We start from the raw sequence: 10330 nt of genomic DNA, 5'->3' as shown, positions 1-10330 counted from the left end.
TTACACAGACTGCTCTACCAAACTTATCCCCCCCCCCTTTTTACAAAGCCGTGCGGCAATGCCGACATAGCCCATTCATTTTGAATGGGCTATACCAGCATTACCACACTGGCAGCCACTAGCGTGGCTTTGTAAAAGTAAAGGGGGGGGGGGGGTAGTTGTACTACTACAGTACAAAAAATAACAAGAACCAGGCGGTTATTTCATAAGCCCTATTTGTGGCATCTGCAGGTAAACCTTGTTTTCAGAAATGCTGTGCCTTACATGTGGATGCCATGTCTACGTTCAAATTTCCCCATTTAGAAAAGAAGTATGCAGGGGGCATAGACTTGGCAGTGCAGAGCTTTCTGTAGAACCAATTTAACAAAGCACACCAATTTGCAGGGTGGGATATTTAAACATCAGCATTTATAGCTGCTATATAGTACAAACAAATACAGACCTCACTTATCATTTTGGGGCTGCTTACATTCATGATGAATGGAGGAATGCTGATTGCAAATTGTTGACCCAATTGTCATCTGTCCATCTAGGTAATTCTTTGGCTACCCTTTATTCCCTTGCACTGTGTTCTAGCCCTCTCCATCCAGTCACTGCAAACCTCCTTTCCACATCATTTCCTAATCTCCTCCCCACACCTGTGCCCCCCTCAGCCTCCATTTGTGTACTTTCCTGCCCCACAGTGAGTCTCTCTGGATGATCTCTGCAGTGTGATAGTCCATACCTTTGTGCCTTTGTCTGTTTGTCTGTCTGTGTTTGCCTCCCTAGGTTTGTGGCTGAATGTATGTGCTGGTGTTGGGTTGTACAGAGTGCTGGTAGAGGTACCAAGAGTCATGAGTGACCTTAACAAATAGTCTGTGCAGGCTATATTGCATGACACATACAGGGAAGAGAGGAGGGCCACCAGGAATCATCCCTATCACAAGATATATAGGACCAGGACCCAATTCCTATACCTCATACTTGATCAGTGCTTGACCAGGTTCTACTACGATAAGAATGCCATCCACCACTTCTGCAAAAGCTAGAACCTTTCATTTGCTCCACCACATAGATGGGAAAACCCATGTCGATAAACACAAAGAGCACTATAGCTCTAGTCCAGGGGCGTAGCCACGGGTGGGCCTGGGTGGGCCGGGGCCCACCCACTTTGGCCTCAGACCCACCCAGCAACGGTGCACGCTGCAGGCCTTCTTTCCCTCGGGCCCTCCCTCCCCTTCGGGCAGCGCCGCAGTCTACCTGTACAGGAAAGCTGCATGGCACCGGGTCCATCCTGCCGCTACGCTGCTGCCCTCCGCTCCGTTGTCATCATCATTCTGGCACAGAGTTGTTACTCGTTCTTCTGCTGCTTATCTGCAGCGGATCCGCGTGCTGCCAGGGCTGTATGCTGCTGCGACTGCTTCCTCTGCGCTGGCCCCGTCTTCTGCCTCTTCAAGAAGGTGGGGCCAGCGCAGAGGAAGCAGTCGCAGCAGCATACAGCCCTGGCAGGGCGCGGATCCGCTGCAGATAAGCAGCAGAAGAATGAGTAACAACTCTGTGCCAGAAAGATGATGACAATGGAGCGGAGGGCAGCAGCGTAGCGGCAGGACGGACCCGGTGCCATGCAGCTTTTCTGTACAGGTAGACTGTGGCACTGCCCGAAGGGGAGGGAGGGCCCGAGGGAAAGAAGGCCTGCAGCCAGCATGTCAGTGAGTGGTGGCTGGGGAAAGGGAGGGAAAAAAAACCTGCAGCATACTGGCGGGTGGTAGGTTTGTTTTTTGTGTGTGTGTGTGCTGGTGGGGGGTGGGGGGCAGGGAGAGACAGGAGCACTGTTGGGATGAGGGAGTGAGACAGGTAGGGGAGGGACAGAGAGATGCTGCAAGGGAAAAGAGAGGGAGAATGGTTGGATATGGGTGGGATGGGGAGAGGGAGGGAAAGGGCATGAGAGAAAAAAACGTGTTGGACATGAAAGTGGAAGGGAGGGAGAGATGAGAGGGGAAATGCTGAACATGGCATTGAGGTGAGGGAAAGGAAGGATGGAGAGATGGTGGGGGGGGGGGAGAGAGAGATGTTAAACCAGGGGCTCAAGGCAGGGAGAGGGAGAAAAGTTGGACATGAAGAAGGTGGAGAAGAGAAGAGGAAAGGAGAGATGCACAAGTGGGGGAGGGGAGAAAGAGGGAAGATGGATCCAGGGAGAGAAGATAGGCAATGGATGGTAGAGAAGAGAAAGGGAAAATGCTGGACAATGGGGGGAGGGGAGAGAGATGGGACAGGAAGATGCTGGTGGTGGGAGGTAAAAGGTATAGGGAAATAGGCTATGAGGGTGAGGAGGGTAGAAAGAGGGAACAGATGCTTGGATGGGGGGGGGGAGAGAAAATTTTGTGCCCACCCACATTGTACTCAGGCCCACCCAAAATTGGCTGTCTGGCTACGCCACTGCTCTAGTCTTTTTGCTACTGGCAGTTTCCAGTTTGAAGATAACTAGCTGTCACAGCAGGACTCAGCCAATCTACCATGTCACAGTACATCATATAGTTCCTTGAGTATTGCACTCAGTTCTGGTCACCGTATCTCAAAAAAGATATAACAGAATTAGAAAAGGTTCAAAAAAGAGCAACCAAAATGATAAAGGGGATGGAACTCCTCTCATATGAGGAAAGGCTAAAGAGGTTAGGGTTCTTCAGCTTGGAAAAGAGACAGATAAGGGGAGGTATGATTGAGATGTACAAAATCCTGAGTGGTGTAGAATGAATAGAAGTGAATCAATTTTTTACGCATTTCAAAAGTACAAAGACTAGGGGACAATCAAGGAAGTTACATGGAAATACTTTTAAAATAGATTGGAGGAAATATTTTTTCACTCAATGAATAGCTAAGCTATAGAATTCTTTGCTGGAGGATGTGGTAACTCCTGTTAGCATACTTTGGTTTAAAAACGGTTTGGACAAGTTCCTGGAGGAAAAGTCCATAGTCTGCTATTGATACAGACATGGGGAAGTTACTCCTTGCCTGGGATCAGGGGCGTAGCCAGACCTTGGTGGGAGGGGGGCCAGAGCCCGAGGTGGGGAGGCACTGTTTAGCTGCCTTCCCCTGCCACCGACCCCCCCCCCCTGCCACAACCTCAACCCCCCTGCTGCCGCCGCCCGCCCCCTGCCCCACCACAACATCAGGTACCTTGTTTGCTGACGGAGGTCCCCAATCCCCGCCAGCCGAAGAGTCTTCTTCAGCGCCGGTTGACTCCGGTGCCTTCATTTTGTGATCATCTGTTTCTGACGCCTTACGTCCTGCACGGGGCTACATGCACGGTGCAGGACATAAGGCGTCAGAAACAGATGATCACAAAACGAAGGCACCGGAGTCGACCGGCGCTGAAGAAGACTCTTCAGCTGGCGGGGATTGGGGACCCCCGCCAGCAAACAAGGTACCTGATGATGTGGCGGCAGTGGGTCAGCGGGTCAAATGTAGAAGGGGCCAGGGCATAATCTGTGGGGGCCCAAGGCCCCATGTAGCTATGCCCCTGCCTGGGATTGATAGCATGGAATGTTGCCAATATTTGGGTTTCTGCCTTGTACTTTTGACTCGGCTTGGTCATTGTTGGAAACAGGATACTGGGCTAGATGGACCATTAGTCTGACCCAGTTTGGCTATTCTTATGTTCCTATATTCCCCATGGCCCTTCCCACACACATCTGTGACTATGTAGTCAAACCTCACACTGTTCTGCATGCAAGGACCTTTGCAGAATCAGTAAGAGGCAGAAGAACAGCAAAGGTTGTCCAGGAAGGAAGAATAACCAATGATGCAAGTAAAATTTGGCCAAGTTTTGAGAATAAAGCCTTCATTAGGGATCATCAGATTCTTCAATAATAGATACAATGGTCACACAATAAGATACAAAGCATCTGTGAATGTGGTGAAGCTGGTCACACTCGCTATTGTATCTATTATTGAAGAATATGATGACCCATGATGAAGGCTTATTGATGAAACTTGGCCAAGTTGGGTCCTTCTTCAATAAAAGTTGTTTTTTTTAATTGCATCATTTGTTGTTCCTCCTTCTTGGACCACCTTTGCTGTTCTTGTGCCTCTGCATGGAAGTGGCCACATTTCGCCCTCAGGCTGCGTCAGGGGTAAAAAAACTAATAGGGGTATAAAAAGCAAAGTGAACCCCTAAAAGTAGTCATACAACCACCTTACATAAGTGCTTCCCAAGCTTACTCAGGAAGTTTGCTGAGTAAGCTTGGGAAGCACTTATGTAAGGTGGTTGTATGACTACTTTTAGGGGTTCACTTTGCTTTTTATACCCCTATTAGTTTTTTTACCCCTGACGCAGCCTGAGGGCGAAACGTGGCCACGTCGGGTAACTTGTAATAAACCACTTCTTCTGTTACCCTCCTGTTCTATTTTTTTGTCTTTTTTGATCTGCTTTTTTTCTTTTGATTTGCCATTTCTGTGGCAGATCTTTGCCTTTTTTTTTGTTTCCCTCTGCATGGAAGGACACCATTTTTGAAACTATCCATAAAATGGGTGTGGGCTTCTCATTTTTAAAAAATGCTGCTATGGTGCTATGGATAAAAACGTTTATTGTACATATGGATTTATTGGATAAAAACTTCAGCCTGTTAAATAAACAAATCTACTACTTCTTCAATTCTTCTGCTTTATTTTCACTTTTATGCAATTAAGGATTCTCTCTGCTTTTCCCATGTTCTCTTAAGACCTTATGATAGCACAAAACAGAGAATACTTATGTCCAATAAAAAAACAAACAACAAAAAAAGCTGAGGTCCTAAATATATGACCTATTTTCAGCCAAACTTAGGGTCCCATTTACTAAGCCACATTAGAGGCATGTTAGTGCTTTTAGCGTGCGCTAAACATTAGCGTGCGTTAACTGTGTAGGCGCCCACAATACTCCTATGGTCACCTACAAAGTTAGTGTGTGCTACTTTTGTGCACGTGTTAAAAATACTACTACTACTATTAAACATTTCTATAGCGCTACTAGACTTACGCAGCGCTGTACAAATTAACATGAAAAGACAGTCTCTGCTCAACAGAGCTTACAATCTAAATTGGACAGATGAACAGACAGCTAGGGGTGGGGAAATTGCAGTGATAGGGGTGATAAGTGAGGGTGTTGAGTAAGAGAGTCATGGTTAGGAGTCGAAAGCAGTAGCAAAGAGGTGGGCTTTAAGCCTAGACTTGAAGACAGCCAGAGACTGAGCCTGACGTACTGGCTCAGGGAGTCTATTCCAGGCATAGGGAGCAGCAAGATAGAAGGAACGGTAAACAGGGCCCTTAGTAGCCTAAAGGGCTCATTTTCAAAACAGGAAAATGTCCAAAAAATGGCACAAAGCAGCAGATGATGTTTTTTTACTAAAATGTCCAACTTGCTAGTTTTGAAACTCATTTTTAAAGACTTTTTCTATGCAGTTCATCTAAATCTCAAGGAGGCATGTTTTGAGTGGGACTAGGTTGGGCTTAAAATATGGACATTTTTGTGCAATAATGGAACATTGTAAAAATGTCAAAGGCAAAGAAATAGGATTTTTTGGCTACACCTGTTTCAATAAAGACTAAGTGCCAAAAAGGTGTCCAAACTGACCAGATGACCACTGGAGGGATCTGGGCCTAACCCCCCTTAATCCCCCAGTGGTCACTGATCCTCTCCCACCCCCATAAAAGATGAAAGTGACAGTGACAGAAAATATCAGGCTCTATGAAAGCTGCAGATATAATGGCTATTCCTCTTAGAGCAGCAAGTAGGACCCAGGAGTACCTAGTGGTTAGTGCAGTGGACTGTAGAGAAGGGGACCCACATCTTGCTCTAACTGGTACACTTGTGATGGAAAGTGTGAGTGCGCCCAAAACCACAAAATACCTACTGAACCCACATATAGGTGACACCTGCAGGCATAAGGTCTACTGTAGTGATATACAATTGGGTACAGTATATTTTTTTGATATTCCTGGAGGGTTATGATGTGATGTGCACCTGGGACCTTTTATGTAAAGTTTTATTTATTTATTTATTTATTGCATTTGTATCCCACATTTTCACACCTCTTTGCAGGCGCAATGTGGCTTACAATACTGCACTGCACTGCAGTGCCCCCTAGGCTGCCCCACTGATCTGCTGGAATGTCTATGTGGCTAGTCTAGTAATACTGCTGCCCCCAGACATCACAATGATTTACTTATGTGTTTTTCCCTTGGATGTTTTGTGTTTGAAAATGGCCCATAAAGAAAGATATGCTGAGTACAAAAATGTCTAAAATAGGGCAATTCTGGAAATAAAAATATAAACATGAAAATGACCATGTTTTACAATACATCCAAAATCTGATTTAGATGTTATATCAGAAATTCCCCTTCACACTTTCAGCTACAAATTCATCTTAATTTAGAAGCTTAAATGTTATGCATATAATTTTAGACCTCAACCAACAAAAGGCACGGTCCAACCACAAAAGTGAATAGCAGAGAAAATAAGCTAAAATAATACAGTGTATTTCTTTCAAATTATTATGTCTGGTATTTAATATTTTATGGTCATAAGGTTAAGTATTTCTATTGGACCTACTGAACCAATACAGTCCAACTAGGCATCTTAGGTCTGCTTTGCAGGGACTTTTGGAAATACCAATCAAAATTAAATTACAACTTACTTGCAAAGGCTCCTTTGAACTTCAAGGGCTAAATTATGGAATGAGTTAATTTTAGAACTTCATCAAATTCAGTCCTATGAAATATTTAAAAGATTTTCAAAGGTGTAGTTTTTCAGGAAATGCTTGATTGAACTGTGTTAGTAGTTTAAATGAGTAATTATTGAACTGTATTGCATACGATTTTATTTTGTAATTAACATCGAGCTTTAGGTGAGGCAAAACATCAAGCATTATAAAGTAAAGCAAGCAAAGTTGAGCAGGGGGTCACCAGAGCCTAGACTCATGCCTCCATATAAGAGCAACAATGACCCCACATGGAAAACTCACCCCAAGTGGCAGCTCCACAAGACCACCACCAGGAGTTGCCAACACCATCTTGGATCACAGCACTGGCAAGAGCAGAAGCAACAGGGCATTGCCCCTGCTCAGACAACCATGGGAATCTATAAACAAAGGCCTGGGGAGGGTCTCTCAGCATCAAAGGAAACCTCTGGAGCATTCTATAACAGAAGACACCCTTCAGGTTGGGAGAGTACTATTTAGAAGGGGCTTATTCTTTGGGGAAGGATACTGTCCAGCTTATTTTCGAAGAGAAAAACGCCTATAGTGCGACCTAAATCAGGAGATAGACGTATGTCTCACAAAGGCGCCCAAATCGGTATAATCGAAAGCCAATTTTGGGCGTTTCCAACTGCACTCCGTCGCGGAAACGAATAAAGTTGACGGGGGCAAGTCGGAAGCATGGTGGAGGCGGAACTGGGGCGTAGTTATCAGCCGAGGAGAGATGGGCGTCTTTAGCTGATAATAAAAAATAAGTGTTTTTACCGCGATTTTGGGTCACTTTTTTTGGACCCTTTTTTTTCACGAACAAGTCCCAAAAAGTGCTCCAACTGCCCAGATGACCACTGGAGAGAATCGGGGATGACCTCTCCAAACTCCCCCAGTTGTCACTAACCCCCTCCCACCAAAAAAAACCCCACTTTAACAACTTTTTTTCCAGCCTGTATGCCAGCCTCAAATGCCGTACCCACCTCCATGACAGCAGAATGTGTTCCATCCTGTCACAGCCTTTCCCTGGGTCAGATGTGGCTCTCGGGTGTAGTAAAGGGTCACATCAGCATTGCATTGTGGTGGGTGTAGGGTATTGGGCTCTGTGATTTCATTAGCTTGTGTTACAGTCTCACAATGTTGGTAGTTGGTAGGCTCTTCTCCCATGGTGCTTTTCCCCCTGCCTACTGGGTCAGAGTGTGCCCTGTTGTGTTTCCTGTTGTAGTCCATGCGGTAGTGGCCATTTTTGTAAGCCAGTTTTAGATCCCTTTCCTATGTTAGCAACGTTAGAGAACTTAGTTCTTACCTTGAATGTGGCTGAAAGAGGGCATTGCACAGCATTCTGCCAGCTCTGACCTACTGCTCATCTCAGTACCAGGGAGACTCATTGCCAGTGGGGCACAACCTGTGATCTGCAGTTAACTGTGAGTAAACGCGGTTATTCCAATAAAGGACGTTTTCGGAGAGATTAGTCTTCAGGTGTCAACTGGTGTGCCAATGTTATACAGCAGCAACAAGTCCTAGAGGCCTGCGTGTATGCAGGTCCATGGAGCACTTTTAGTGGGTACCACAGTGCACTTCAGCCAGGTGGCCCCAGGCCCATCCCCCCCACCTGTAACACTTGTGCTGGTAAATGGGAGGCCTCCAAAACCCACTGTACCCACATGTAGGTGCCCCCTTCACCCCTAAGAGCTATGGTAGTGTTGTACATTTGTGGGTAGTGGGTTTTGGGGGAGGGGGGTTGGGTGCTCAGCACCCATGGTAAGGGAGCTATGCATGTGGGAGCTTTTTCTGAAGTCCACCGCACTGACCTAGGGTACAAATCGTGGCCCCTCCCACGACCAAATGGCTCGGATTAGGATGTTTTTGAACTGGGCGTTTTTAGTTTCCATTATCGCTAAAAAAAAAACAAACGCCCAGCTCAAAAACATCCATTTTTTTCAAAAATACGGTTTGGCCCGCCCCTTCACGGACCTGTTCTCGGAGATAAACGCCCATGGAGATAGGCGTTTCCGTTCGATTATGCCCCTCTTTGGCTTTATCTATTTCCTAAAGTTGTTGATCCCATTTAGATGCAGCCAGGAAGTACTGGGCTGTGGATTGGCAGCCCAATGTTCCTGGGTGGTACAGTAACCTTAACTTTTTGCTGGAGCTATTTTACTAGCTATAACTTAGATTGCATTGAGCACAAAGTGTTCACCACAAGTTGCATTATAGTATTTATATAGTAATAAGCTGCTTTACACATATTTGTATGTTTTGCATTTCATTATTATGCAATGCAGGGTAACCTAAATAATGCTGCTTTAGGACACCATATCCAGCGTTAGAGCCCTTTAGCATGTGTTAAGGAGCATATAACGTGGATTAGTGCTCTAACACAACTTGATACTGTGTTAGAGCTCCCATAATCTGCATTCAGCTCAGTGACTGGCTAAATGAAAGATAATGACTAGATACCTGGGCATGGAATGTGACAGTTCCTGCATCCCTGTTGAATGATCTCCAGAGAAATCATGACAGCGGTTCTGCCTTGATCCTAATGTTGTTGGATTTCTCAGTAGACTTTAAACACTATGGACCATAATATCATGCTTGCCTGATTGACAGAAGTAGGTTTTAGTGGCACAGTATTTGCATGGCTGAAGATCCTATCTGTCAGACAAGCAAAAATCAGTTTTATTCGGCAATCCGAACTGCAGAGTACCACAGGGATCCATAGTTTAATTAATATCTACCTCAAGCCTCTAGCTGAGCTGTTTTGGTTGATGGATGTAAAATTGCATATTTATGCCGATGATGTGCACCTTCTCATATCCACTGAAGCAGATCTACCCACAGCTTTGAGTAAACTGACTGCCTAACAGCAACTCAGGAATGGGAAAACAACAAGCTCTTCCTGAACCCAGAGTCTTTTGGCAGCTTTGCTGAAACATACTGTGGATGTAGATGCAGTATCTTTTATGTTCACTGATCATACTCCTGCTGCTTTGTTTCCCTGAATTGGAGCAGATTACTGTAGCAGTGCTAAGAGTTGTTTTTCTCTGTTGTGTCTGAAGAACATTGACACCATTTTTTTTTTTTAGAGAATTGACTCCTATTGACCTTTGACACAGACGTAGAAATGCTGAAACACGGCCCATGTCGGGTCTGTTTATTAAAGGACTTTCGTTTGCTCCACTCCGGAAGGCCTAATTTTTGCTTCTCTTTTGTGCTGTTTCTGTTTGAATGCTTTTGGATCCTCTCTTGTGCTACCTGTTGTATAGTTTGCACATCTCAATTCTTTTAGTAGGTTTTAATTTGCCTGTCTCCAAGTTTACCTCATTGATTTTATCTTCTGTTTACATTTGATCTTTTTAGTATTGTTCATAAGTACATAACTATTGCCATACTGGGACAGACTGAAAGTCCATCAAGCCTAGTATCCTATTTCCAACAGTGGCCAGCCAATCCAGGTCACAAATACCTGGCAGGTCGCACCTAACTTTTCTGTAACTTAGGTGCGACCTGCACACTATGCAGGTATCCTATAAAGCTCAGGCACTCTTTACAGAAATGGGGCTCAGTGCTGATCTTTTCAGCACTATATATAGAATTCTCCCCAATGTCCTTTTGAGGATTACAAGATAGAA

The sequence above is a fragment of the Microcaecilia unicolor genome, chromosome 2, assembly GCF_901765095.1.
Source record: "Microcaecilia unicolor chromosome 2, aMicUni1.1, whole genome shotgun sequence".
Lineage (NCBI taxonomy): Eukaryota > Metazoa > Chordata > Amphibia > Gymnophiona > Siphonopidae > Microcaecilia > Microcaecilia unicolor.
The sequence above is the reverse complement of the archived record's forward strand: the minus strand, read 5'-3'. Positions refer to the sequence as shown.